Source organism: Panthera pardus, unplaced genomic scaffold, assembly GCF_024362965.1.
Source record: "Panthera pardus isolate Hobbes unplaced genomic scaffold, ASM2436296v1 HiC_scaffold_10, whole genome shotgun sequence".
NCBI classification, from domain to species: domain Eukaryota; kingdom Metazoa; phylum Chordata; class Mammalia; order Carnivora; family Felidae; genus Panthera; species Panthera pardus.
Window position 1 is genome coordinate 106,919,784 of NW_026526655.1, and position 14,017 is coordinate 106,933,800.

Below are 14,017 nucleotides of genomic sequence, written 5' to 3' on the forward strand. Positions count from 1 at the left end.
TTAAGTAATTTTTTGTTACATTTATTTATTTATTTATTTATTGAGAGAGAGAGAGAGAGAGAGAGAATGAGGGGTGGAGGCAGAGACAGAGGAAGACAGAGAAAATCCCAACCAGGCTCCGTACCATCAGTGCAGAGCCTGATGCGGGGCTTGAACTCACGAACCATGAGATCATGGCCCGAGCTGAAACCAAGAGTTGGATGCTTAACCAACTGAGCCACCCAGATGCCCCCTTTTTTTTTTAAAGAAAACTTTTTTTTAAAGTAATTTTTTGTTAAGTTTATTTATATATTTTGAGAGAGAGAGAGAGAGAGTCGGAGGTTTATTTTTAAGTAAAAGGTGACACTTTCATGCTGAAGTAAAGAGGTTACCTATGTTATGACTTCAGCCATTTATTTTGGGGTAACAATCCCATTACTGTTTAACATGTCCTCATTGTTTTCTGTCAGCCAGTCAGCTTTCCTTTGCTGTTCATGTACATCGTTCTGCATGCATACACAAAAAGACTCCTCGCATCAAGTTGAAGAGCAGACTGGAGGGTTGAAAGAGACCTTGGAGGGACACATTCATCTTTTTTCCAGTGCCAGACCCCTTTGAGACTCTGATGGCAGCAAGGGACATCCCCTTAAGAAGAGCACCCACGGTGACATTTTTTCATAAGCAGATTTTTCTATAATATTAGGAGGCCCACAGATCTGCTAAAGCCCAATTCTTGACCAGGCTCACAGTCCCTGATTTGGAGGAAGGCCAGTCCTACGGGGTCTGCCCTCCAGGTAGGCTCCATGTCCACTGAGTGCATTCCCTCAAGGGATAACTTATCTTTGGGAACCTATTGTGAGTGATGGGATGTTAGCCACCTTGGGGAGCTGCTTTCACTCGGTCCTTTCCAATCATTGGTCCTGGTGCTTTTTTGCTTTCCCTTGGGGAAAAAAAGAATTCACCTCTCACTTCTTTTTTTTTTAACATTTATTTATTTTGAGGGAGAGAAAGAGATGTGGGGATGGGGGAGAGAATCCCAGCAGTCTCTGCTCTGTCAGTGCAGAGCCCGAAGTGGGCCTCGATCTCACACACAGCGAGGTCTTGGCCTGTGCTGAAATCAGGAGTCGCCTCCTTAACGACTGCCCCACCCAGACGATCCCTCATCTCTCATTTCTATCTAAAAACAAGTCTCTGTGTGTCCTCTGGATCAGAGGATGGTCCTCCCTTTCAATACCATCTCATCCTCCCTTTGACTGGGTCATTCCTGTACATAGAAGACTTTGCTCTATAAGCTATCAAAAGGAATACAACAAAAGCTGACTAGCCCTACTTAGCAGCTACTCCTTCTCTCCCTTGCTTTTCACAGAACAGCTTCTCTCCAAGGTCTGTGTGTGGTTAGCACCTCCACCCGCTCACACCCCAGCACACTGCACCTGATTCTCTGCGGTCTGGACACACGTGCTGTTCCGTTCCAGGTGTCTGCTTGGCTAGCCAGGGTCCCAGGATCCAACCAAACACTAACCTAGGAGTCGCTGGGAGGTGGTGACCATCTGCAGTCACTGGGCTTTGGGGAAAGGAGAGTATTCTTGATGTCTGGGTGGGCCAGATTCAGTCGGTCGAAAGATTTTAAGATCAGAACTGAGGTTTCCCTGAGGAAGAAGACATTCTACCTAAACAGTGTAGCTTCAGGTCCTGCCCGAGTTTTGTCCTCCCCTTCCTGACAGCCCACCCTGCAGATGAATTTCGGACTTGCCTGGGGCCCCCACACTCATGTAAGCAGTTCTGTGTAGTCTATTTGTATCTGTATCTGTATCTGTATCTGTATCTGTATCTGTATCTGTATCTGTATCTATTTGTATCTGTATCTGTATCTGTATCTATTTATATCTGTATCTATCTATCTATCTGTCTATCTACGTATCTATCTCTCTATCATCTAATGCAAAACACCCCACAGAAACTACTTCAGCAAAGACCACCAGTGAAGAACTCCACATCACCAAATCCAGTGGTCACTTCCCTTTTCTCACCTCACTCAACCTCTCAGTAGTATTTGGTTCAGTTACCTATTTCTACCTTTTAAAAACCTGGTTTTCCCTTCTGGCTCACCAGCTACCTGTGCTCAATCTCAGGGCTCTGTCTCAGAACTTCTTTGCATCTACACCCCAAGCCCATCTGAATTTACAGAGTCCCATGAATTTAAACACTGTGGATACGCTGATCTTCTTCACATCTGTATCTCCTGGCCTGACCTCTAGAATTATATAGGCAATATGCTAGGTATGTCCTCGTGAAAGTCTAAATTGAATAGAGCAGAAATACAACTCCTGATTACCATTCCCTCAAACACCTGTTCACATCTCCCTGAACTCAGTAAATGGCACCACTGTTTGTTCACCTGCTAGAGCAAAAGCCCAGAAAGCAGTCTTGAGTCCTCCTTTCCCATAACTGGCATTCCCGTGCAACTTATTTAAGTTCACAGTAGCTGCATCAGCTCTCTCCTCCAAAATGTGCCCTGAATCCACATATTTCTGCCTTCCAGAGCTGCAGCCTCTGTCTCTTCTCCCCCAGTGTATTTAAATCACCTTCCAGCTGGAGTTCCTGCTCTATGCCCCAGTCTCCCCAAACCTATTTGGGAGGCAGTAGCCAAAGTGATTCTTATAAATATTATAGAGAATTGCATCATTCCCCTGTGTACTTCACTTAAAATAAAATTGAGACTCCTTTCCAGCAAGTAGAATTTCTTATTGGAGGTTCCTTGCCAACCTCTTCAAATTCCTTTTAGTTCTTCCAGCCCTTAGAGGCCATCTTGCTATTCCTGGAACATGCCAGGCTTTTTCTACCACAGGGCCTTTGCACTTTCTGTTCCCTAGGCACAGAACAGCTTTTCCAAGAATTTACAGAGTTACTTCCTTTAGCCAATGCAATTCCAATTCTGATGCCACCTCTTCAGAGAAGTCCACTTTTCTTAAAATGTTATTTATTTATTTTGAGAGAGAGAGAAGGAGAGAACACATGTGCATGAGTGGGGGAGGGGCAGAGAGAGAGGGGGAGAGAGAGAATCCAAAGTAGGCTCCACTCTGTCAGTATAAAGCCCTATGTGGGGCTCAGTCTCAGGAACCATGAGATCATAGCCTGAGCAGAAATCAAGAGTCAGACGCTTAACTGACTGAGCCACCCAAGTGCCCCCAGAGAAGTCCACTTTAATTGCCCTTCTAAAGTCTCCTGCCCTACTTCCTGTGTATCAGCTGTTATCCCCTGGCTATATGCTGTGCCTTTATTTTCTTCGTGGTTTCTCTCACAAAACAGAATCTTCTTTGTTTGTTTTGGTTTACTTGTTTGTTGTTTGCCTCTCCAAAGCCCTGCACCAGAATGTAAGTGCCATGAGAATAGGCACCTTGTCTATTAAGTCTCTGGACCTAATAGGCAGAAATAGGTATTTAGGAATGAATGGATACATATATCAGTCCAGTCTCAGCATGGGCAACCATGTAATTCACCTGAAATTACTTGCTGTTAATAACACCCATTGTAGTTTCTAGGGAACTGTTTTTCTCCCCACACCATGGGCTCATAAACCTTTTTGTCCAAAAATCCATTTGAGTATGTTGCTAAAGATTGGTGGAAAACTTACAGTTCTATAATTTCTTAAGACTTAAAGTTTTAACCATTTTGGAAATATCTGCGTATTCATTCATTCATTCATTCACTCATTCACTCATTTATTCCTTCAGTTGACAACTTTATTGAGCAATTAAGATACATCACATACACCACGCATCATGCAAAGCCCTGGGGGATATAAGAAATAAACAAGACCTTTCTGTGAACTTTAATGAATCCTGTAGTTTTTTTTTCTTTGAAGCGCTTTTGTATGATTGCATTTCATTAATTAATTCTTCAATTGTTTCTTTGACATATGTCTCCCGACTGGACTCTCTGCTTTGAAAAGGCAGTCACTGCACCTGTCAGGTACCCCCACACCCATCACAATGCTGGGTTCTTGGTATTCTTTCAGTATTTGTCAAATGATTGACATTGCTGATAGTCAGAGAGGGTGTAACAAGCATGTAAATAAAAACCTGCCACAAAATACGGCGTGTGCCTCATAGGAATCCGCAAAGGGGACCCAGGGGGAGGGGAAGAGGACAAAGTAAGCCAGTGCTACTGTTGGTATCAGAAAGATTGCAGAGATACCAGCCGCCTGAGCTAGGTCTCAGAAGTTGAGTAGTGACTTGCCCGGCAGAGGGGATCTCCAGGCAGCAGGAGGGGTGAGCACAGAGGGGAAACTGGGGGAGAGCTGCGGGATTTTGCTGCTTAGTGCACAAGAGGCAAGGGCAGGAAGGTAGGAAACAGAGCCACTTGTCTCTCTCTGCTCCTGCATTTCCCTACAGTAACTTAAATAACTTCATCTGGCCTGCAGGAGGAAAGATATTTATAGTAAGAGATAGCCCTTCCTCTTCTCTAACCTCTCCCGGGCTTCACTTCCTTCCTAATAAAGTCTAGCCTTTCCAGTTTGAAAAGCTCTCTCCTTGTTGGAGGAGTCAAAGCAGGCTGCCTTTCAGTGTCTTGCAGTCATCCCTCAACATGGCAGAGTCCGCCCCAGCTGGAGGCTCTTGTTTTGTTCCCTTTTGCTTTCTTTGAGCCTCTTTCTTCTTTCTCCAAACCCGGCTTGAAAATCTCATGCCCTTTACACTTCTGCAGACCCCAGTCACGTGATCCTCTGATTTGTCCCTCCTCTTATCTCAGCCAGCATTTCAGCAGCTGTAGTGGCCGTCTCCCTGCTTCCAGGACCTTCTGGAAAGGAGAACTGGCTCACCCTTCAAGGGCTCCTCACAGCCTTTGGTGGAGCTCAGAGTTCTCCACCCCTCTCATTTGCCATATCCCCATATTCAGCTTCCGCTGTGTATACATGCACGGTTCCCGGCACAGACCCGGGCTTCTCTCCAGATTCCATGTTTTCATTCTTGCAGCTGCCTTTTTCCGAAAAATCCTCTTTCTCCTTCATTAGGTTTTCTCTCTTGATTGCCCTTCACCAGCCAGATCAGATATCACCTGCTTTTGAAATCTTTTTGCCTCCTAGACCTTGCCATGTGGCCCCCTTTTAGGTTTTATGTTTCAATTCTAGGTTTCATCTTGTTAAATTAAAGTTACCTGGGGCTTCCCCACCAATCTGTCACCAATCTGTTCTATAAGGTGGAATCATGTCCTACCTCTCAGCTACCTGGGACCTAGATTGGTGTCTGACAGCTGCTGTGTGTTCCGTGAATATTTAACGTGCAATTAATTTTTAGATGTAGACGCTAGCCATCGTTGTTCATTTTTGAAAGTGTTTATTACATTTTTAAAAACTGCAGTACTCCTTCTAATGAAGGCCTTTCCCTTACCTTTTTATTTTTATTTTTTAACGTTTATTCATTTTTTGATAGAGACAGAGCATGAGTGGGGGAGGGGCAGAGAGAGAGAGGGAGACACAGAATCCGAAGCAGGCTCCAGGCTCTGAGCTGTCATCACAGAACCTGGCACGGGGCTTGAACTCACGGACTGTGAGATCACGACCTGAGCTGAAGTCGGACACCTAACCCACTGAGCTACACAGGCGTCCCTCTCTTGCCTTTTGTAAGTAATGAAATTATGAGCTTATGAGAATCTTCCTTCCACATGGGTGTCTTTCATACCTTACACTTTTTCTCGTTGAATAATTGAGATTATCCGTGGTTGCAGTTCCCAGATCGATTTGTGTTTGGAGCCTCCTTAAGGCTATTCTGGTATATTCTGTCTTAAAATCTCTAGAAGTAAAAGCATATCTCCATTTTCCCTAAGTATTTATGTTTTTAACATCTTTTCTTCTTGATCGTCTTCATTCTCTTTTATTAATTCCCCAGTGACCATCTCATTTTACTGACGTTCCCACTGCTTTCGTGTTACCAGTGCTGTCTTTTTTTGCCATGGTCATGATGAAGTTCAGAGCAATAGATTCCCTTTGTGTGCTCAGATAGGAACGGGTGAACAAATGGCCTGTTATGAAACACGTGAACCTTCCAGCAAACCCTGCTGACGCCTTTGAGTCTCTTGTTTCCTCATCCTCAAATCACAGTGGTAGTTACTTTAAAGACTACTGTGTCACCTTTGAGTTACTGTGTATAAACATAAAGCAGAGTATGTAGCAAACAGTTTGTGTTTAGTAACTGACAGCTAGTACTAAAGTAGGTGTGTATCCATAGAGGAACGCCCTGTATTGCCAGGACATGTTGCTTTTTGGGGAAACATTAACCAACCACATCCTCTGTCAGAGAAGGGGCCTCTCCCAGATTCAGATGCGTTCTGCTGGTGCTTCTGCTGCTGTCATGGGCTCTGGGATCTCCGCTGTCTGCCTCCTTCCGGTTCTCTCTCTCTCTCTCTCTCTCTCTCTCTGCCCAAGAGTAGGATCCAATGTGGTCTTCCATGGCATTCTGCCAAGACTAGAATCCAAGTTCTTCTTTTCGGATTGCTTCTGCTGAATAATTTCATGAAGTGAATAATTCCCTGGTGAACCAAGAAGATAATTTTACCGTGCTGACAGCTAATCTGAACGAGTTATAACCACTTCTTGCTGTGTGTCGAGTTCGTGATGACTATGACACATCTTCCATGTATGCATCCACACTTGCTAGATTCTCATTATGTTCTCATAAGAGTTCTTGAATACCTCCTCCATTACCATGTTTCCTCTTGTGTCACCACTGTTGTCAACTGGGGGTGCCTGGGTTTTTAAAGTTTTGTGGGGATGTTTTCTCTCTCTGACCAGTGTTCAGGTTGATTAGTTTTTGGCCAAACACGTTCATGCGGTGACCTAAGTAAATAAAGGACGTGGGTCCTCCTACATCACTGAGTTGGTAGCGTAAAGATGCACACTTGAAATAAAGATGTCAGTATAGAATTGGGAAAAATAATTCATCTCCTGTAGAGACTAAAAAGAAAAAATAGGGAAATGGAGAGCACCATTCTTCGCTGTGATTAATGGCGACTCATTCTGGGAGAGGGAGCGAGTATCTTTGCTATTGGTGGCAACCATTCCATCATTCAGTTATGATTTCCATTAGAAATGCCACTGTCATCATCAACATACCCCTTCCCCACTGTCATTTAATATGCACATTACAGTACAACACGCTCCAAGCCTCGGCAGTCTGTCTTTCTTTCTTTCTTTCTTTCTTTCTTTCTTTCTTTCTTTCTTTCTTTCTATATAATTTATTGTCAAACAAGCTACATACAGTGTATATACACTGTGCTCTTGGCTTCAGGAATAGGTTCCCGTGATTCATCGCTTACCTACAACACCCAGTGCTCATCCCAACAAATGCCCTCCTCAATGCCCATCACCCATTTTCCTCACCTCCTGACCTCCCCGACCCATCAACCCTCAATTTGTTCTCTGTACTTCAGAGTCTCTTATGGTTTGCCTCCCTCTCTGTTTGTAACTATTTTGTTCCTTCCCTTCCCCCATGTCTTTCAAATAGGAAGTACTCCTCCTATGTACTGTACAAGGACAGATTGAAATTTATTATTTTTTAATGTTTATTTATTTATTTTGAGAGAGAGGGAGAGCATGAGCAAGGGAGGGACAGACAGAGGGAGAGAGAGAGAGAATCCCAAGTAGGCTCTGCACTGTCAGTGTAGAACCCAACATGGGACTCCATCCTAGGACTGTCAGATCACAGCCTGAGCCAAAATCTAGAGTGGGACACATGACTCCCAAGGTTCCCTTCCGACCGACTGAAATATATAAAGATGAAGTGTCTTTTAGATAAGTTAAGTGATTTTCATCCTGAGCCAAATATCTCTTCTGAGCTCTAAAACTACATATGCATTTGCCTGATTGATATCTCAATTTCATTATGTCATAAATAGCTCAAATTTCACATGTCCCAAAGGGAACTCTTAAAATCAACCCTCCAACCACATTCAGTTTCTTCTGCTTGTGGACCTCCTCATCTCAGTAGACAATACCAGGTGCCCAAATCAGCCGTGGAAAACATTCTTTCAATCTGCGCTCTCCCTTATTTCCCATAGCAAATCCATCAACAAGTTCTATCGGTATGACTTCCCAATCCATCCCCAATATGCCCATTTCTTTTCATCTTCACAGTCACCAGCCTCATTCAGTTACTTCTTGTGTCACCTGCATTTTTAATTCAGCAACCCACTTTCACTCTTTTTCTTTTTGTCTTTTTCTTCTTTTCCATTATCTTCACTACAGTCAGCAGGATTGTCATAGAATACAGAGTTGAGCCCCTTCCTGCTGCACACTTTTCACTGGCTTCTGCTTGCACGTAACACAACCAAAGCCCTGTGCACCCTGTGCATGAAGAACAGGCACCAGGGGACCTGGCCTTCACCTGCCTCACTGGCTTCACCACTCTGTGGTGTCCCTCCCTACCTGGGCTCAAGCCCTAGTGACTTCTGTTCTGTGGTCTCTCATGCCATGCTGCCTCCTTCCTATCTCAGGGCCCTTGAATGGGCTGATCACTCTGTCTGGAGGGCTCCCCCTCCCCACCGCCTCTGCCTTCTTTAGCTCAACTCTTTTTTTTTTTTTAATTTTAATTTATTTTTGAGACAGAGAGAGAGAGAGAGAGAGAGAGAGAGAGACAGAGCATGAGTGGGGGAGGGGCAGAGAGAGAAGGAGACACTGAATCTGAAGCAGGCTCCAGGCTCTGAGCTGTCAGCACAGAGCCCCACACAGGGCTTAAACCCACAAACCATGAGATCATAACCCGAGCTCAAGTCAGATGCTTAACCGACTGACCCACCCAAGTGCCCCTTTAGCTCAACTCTTCAATTATCTCAGCTTTATTATAACTTTCTCAGAGAGGTGCCAATTGATTCCCAATTCAAATAAAGTTACCCTTCCATTTTTTTTTTATCTTAACACATACCATTCTTTTATTTCAAAGCATCGATCTCTGCCTCAGTCTGTTTCGGTTGTTATAACAGAAAACCATAGACTGCGTAGCTTATAAACAGCAGACATTTATTTCTCACAGTTTTGGAGGTTGGAAAGTCCAAGATCAAGGCACAGCAAATTTCATGTCTGGGGAGGGCTCACTTCCTGTTTCATAGATTTCCATCTTCTCACGGTGTTCTTACATGGCAGAAAGGACAAGGGAACTCGGTGAGTCTCTTTCATAGGAACATTAATCCCATTGATCTTGTCTCCTCTCCCAAAGCCCACCTCCAAATACCATCACACTCGGGAGTAGGTTTCAACATACGAATTTTTGGGAGATACAACATTCAGCATATAGAATGAATACACGTACACACACACACACACACACACACACACACACACACAGTAAGAGAGAAATAGAGATAGATCAATATAGATATCTAGTAGCTATTGAAATGTGTATTTCATTGTGAGCTACCTATCTCACTATTTCAGGCTCTATAACATCAAGGAGCATATCTACTTTCATACCTAGTTCATAGCACAAAAAGAGGCTCATTTCAATTAATAGCTATTAAATTTGTTGAATGAACAACTTCCTCAAAGTGTCATAGCCAGTGGCCTTCTGAGACAGGCTTTGAACCCAGTTCTGTACTGTTCCTATATCCGTGGGCTTTTTACTATGTGTCTGAAAGCATTTAGTCGTATGACATGGGAAAATCTTACTGGAAAGCATTCTGTTCAGCTTTCTGGTACCCATATTATTGGTTTATTCCCAAAGCCCAATGTGAGCAACCTTCGGTTCCTGAGCATAGGAAGGTGTCCGGGAACAGAGTGTGGCTACTGCCCCGTCCAGTAGCTCCTTACCTCTTTGTCCCTTACCTGCATTCTCAAACCTAACTCTCCATAAAAATCACCTGGGGGATATTCTGTTTCTAAATACTAAGTCATAATCTCTGGGTAGAGAGCCCAGCATAAGCATTTTTTTTTTTTTTTTTTTTTTGCTGTTCCTAGGTGGTGGTCATTATGGAGCCAGAGTTTAAAACCGTTTTCTCAAGCTCCTCTCCTAGCTATGAGAGTCATTTCATTCTTAGTTTACACTGTCTACATTTTCATGTCTGTGATTGCAAATCTTAAGGATTTTAAATGAAATGTAAACACTGTTATAGGCCGTATATAGTCACGTTAACACACGGGCATACTCACCACCAGAGATGCAAAGCCAGCTTTCTCACCTACTGGTTGTATAATCCTGGACAATCTCGGGTCTTCTGTGGACGCAGCTTCCTTTTTAGTGAAAACACAGGTAATAATAGTGCTTGTTTCACATAGGCAAATTGGTTGAAACAGCGTTTGGCATAAGATAAGCCTTGAAAAAGGGTTAGCTCTGATCATCATTGTCTTCGGCTGTTATTTAAGCTGGTCACCACACTTCTCCCCATTTTTCTTTTCCCAGCTTATCAGGACCACATTCCACCTGCACCTCAAAGGAAGAGTGTGAACTTTTTTACATACCAGTTCCTGAAAGGTTCCAACACCTTCATCAGGCCCATCTGGAGACTTTAGGTTAAGGGGACTTCTGTCTGGGGGCTTCTATTTGAATTCCTTTCACTATGGGAAGCTAATTTTAAAAAGTATTATAAATTCAGATAAGGCATCATGATCTGCCACACTTCCCAATCTCGTTAAAACTTACAACCATGTTAGTATACCTTAAGTTGCCTCCTTTCCACACAGAAAAAGACTTTGCCCCTACTTGGTTAATTATTGCCAAGTGGTGTCGTCTAAAATTCATCAGCCTCAGAGCTGAAGTCACATTCTCTTTCCCCAAATAAATCTCTTTGTCATCCCAGCTTCAGCTGCCCTCTTTGTTGTTCCCATCATCTGGGGCCATTTGTCATACATGGTAGAGGCTGCAAAACTGTAAATTTCATCTATGGCATGTTAAGGTCCATATCACAGGGGACTTTAAGAGGCTAAGTTTATAGCTATTTAAACCCTAGAGGAGCAGAGGACATGATGACAGCAGTCAGGCCTCAGGGCTTGGAGACCCCAATGTGAGCTTTGAATCCTGCTTTGGAAATCATAGATAGAATTTTATAGCCAGAAATACCTCCACAATCACTCATTGCAATTTCTTCAGTCTATTGATGAGGAAATCAGGGCCCAGAAGGGTCTTAAAATTGAGTTAGTCAACTTCTTCCCTTCCCTTTTTTTCTCTTTTTTTCTCATAGTTCACAGAAGAATAACAAAAAAAGAAACTCTTCTATGAAGAGACAAATATACATGTACATGTGCAGTGAGAATATATTAACTAAAAAACACTGTGGTATTCTCTCATAGGTCAGCATTTCTGATGAATCTGAAATAACAGTTATTATTGATTGAGGATCTTAAAGCTACTTCAGTAGGCAACACACATTACTCATTAGTCCCCTCTCTGCTAGGCTTTGGAGATATAGAAATATATAGGACAATAGGAACTCAGGAGTTTTAGTAGCTTTAAAAAAAAAAAAAAGCAGACATAGAGCGCCTGCGTAGCTCAATCAGTTAAGCATCTGACTTCAGCACAGGTTGTGATCTCTGGTTCATGGCGTTCGAGCCCCACGTCAGGCTCTGTGCTGACAGCTCAGAGCCTGGAGCCTGCTTCTGATTCTCTCTCTCTCTCTCTCTCTCTCTCTCTCTCTCTCCTCCTCTCCTGCTCATGTGCTCTCTCTCTCTCTCTCTCTCAAAAATAAAACATTAATATTAAAAAAACAAAATAAAAAAGGCTGACAGATTCTTATAAACGTGGGGTTAAGGAAGCAAGGTGTTTTGTAAGGCCAGAAAAGGAGGGGAAATCCACAGCTAACCATTTTTCCTGATGAATTGATGTTTGTCTGCCTGCTCTGTGCTTTGACTGACTGTATGGCTCTGATTCCTGTGACCCTTATGCTAATGGGTATGATTTTAAAGGAGCCTTAGGAGGCGAAATGGACTGATAGTTAGATCAGCCACTTTCCGCAGCCGTGGGCTTCCTCACAAAGGCCAAGGCCTTGCCCCCTATAGTTTGTGTTACATTTACTCTCTGTTGAAATGGTCACTGGAGTGACTTCTTCACTGATGGTACTCAGCTAGAATCATTAACAAGGGGTATTCAGTTTCTCCCCCCAAATGAAACCATGGTCAATCTTTTTTAAGACAAAAATACCGGGGCCCCTGGGCGGCTCAGTCAGTTTGGCGTCCAACTCTTGGCTGTGGCTCAGGCCATGATCTCACGGTTTCATGAGTGTGAGCCCCGCCTCAGGCTCAGTGCCGGTGGTGTGGAGGCTGCTTGGGATTCCCTCTCTCTCTCTCTCTCTCTCTCTCTCTCTGCCCCTATCCCACTCACACTGTCCCTGTCTCTCAAAAATAAATAAACTGTAAAAAAAATAAAAGAAAAAGAAAAAAAATACCCACTAGTTTTACGGTGGGAAATTACAGCTGTTTTCTCCAATGCTGACCCTCCTACTTAAATGATGCTCATTGTTCGAACTCCCTTTCACAGGGAACGTTTGTGCGTTGCGGCTGAAGGTTACTGGCGATCTGGAAGGCAAGCAGACAGTTCATAACTGTGTTATGCTATTTGCACACCAAAGGCTGCCTGCTCAGGACTGGGCTTTGCCTTGATGCCTCCTTCTGGGAACTTGTGAATAAGATTTGTGAAACAGTACCCCTTTAACAAAACCTTCTGTTAACCTGTCACGCCTGCCACTTCCCGTGGCCTGTCCTGTACCTTTTTCCTTGGGGTGACCCAGTCCTGGGCCATACTGTACTGACAACAGTTTAGTTGTCCAACGCTTCCCTTCCATCCCAGATGTGTCTACTTGGGCTGAAAGTTAAACAGACTGTAATTATGCTTCCCTTTATCACCTCCTACTCCACCAGAGTGATTCATTTGCTGGGTGTTCGTGTCACTGTGTCTGTGTCCCCGGATGGAACGACCCATGTCTCAATCATCTGCATCTCATAGCTCAGCATAGTGACCAAAAAGAGTACAAAATAGGCCCAAGATCTGCCAGTGGACTTAAGAATAAACAGCCAAAGCATCTCTACTGTTTATAGAGTTCCTTAAAGTGAGTACATTATTTGGGTATAATTCTTCATAGCTCGTGAACAGTCCAGTTGAGCTACAAACTTCAAGTGTGTTCAGAGATGTCTATATGTCTAAGATATCCAAAAATCCCTGGGCGTTTTAAGAAGGCAAGTCTGACTGTCAGAGCTAAAAATTCTATCTGCTAAAGTTAGGGTTGAAATTCAAAGTTTTTTGTTTGTTTGTTTTTGTTTTTCTTGTACTCTGGCTGTTTTTTATGTTGTCTTCTTGAGATCCATTCTGTGCTTTCCCTGCTGTCTATCGTACATAGAAATGTCAGAAGTTCCGTGAGGAAAGCGCTTCTTAGGGATTGTCAGTGCTAACTTTGGAAACTGACATTGCTTTCATAGTTCATCTGAGGTTATCATTAGCTTCTGATAAGGCCTGGAAAAGTCGGGATTGGTAGAGGATCTGTGTAAGTGCGAGCCGACTGTGGAAACCTTTGTGCTTTGTGGATTGCTAGCCAAAGCCCCCGAGTCCTCGGTGCAAGCATATGGTCTGAATAATAATCATTTTTCTTATATAATGTATCATAAGATAAGCTTCAACCTGTGATTGTATTGAAAATCATGTTTGCTGTGAACAGCCAAAGAGTCTGAGTGGGACTAATTGTCTCAGGGTGAATCGATGGTGTCTCCTGTCAGCTTTGAGCTTGGGCTTCTGTGTCTATGAGAAAACAGACTCTGTGTCCTGGGCCCACACCAGCATCCTTCTCAGCTCACTTGGGGATTTGAGCTTGGAATCTTTAATTCAGTGGAGCCCTTTTTTTTAGCTGGTTTGTTGACAAGCTACCAACATCCATCAAATATGCCAGAGTATGCCTCCAGAACTCTGTCTTTCTCAGAAAACAAGCTCTGACAGCTGGGTCAGCAATTATGGGCCCAGTGGGAAATCGGCCAGTGCTGGCATTTCTCAGTACCGCTGGGATGGAGGGGAGTATGTGCTGGTTTTATCTTGACCTAAAAGGACAGCTTTGTGGGCTGTAGGACCTACCTGCC

The 14,017-nt window shown here is 43.6% G+C and overlaps 1 protein-coding gene and 1 long non-coding RNA gene across 4 annotated transcripts in view; one reads left to right on the top strand and one right to left on the bottom strand.

Annotated features, from left to right (window-relative positions):
- CNTNAP5 (contactin associated protein family member 5) overlaps nucleotides 1-14,017 on the top strand; it is an 801,428-nt gene that overhangs the window by 350,045 nt on the left and 437,366 nt on the right. The window lies entirely within an intron of this gene.
- On the bottom strand, nucleotides 8,969-10,631 carry LOC128779031 (uncharacterized). Its single transcript, XR_008424914.1, has 3 exons — nucleotides 10,424-10,631; nucleotides 10,099-10,195; nucleotides 8,969-9,089 (listed from the first exon to the last, which is right to left on the bottom strand). It is a non-coding gene; the product is annotated as an uncharacterized LOC128779031 (long non-coding RNA).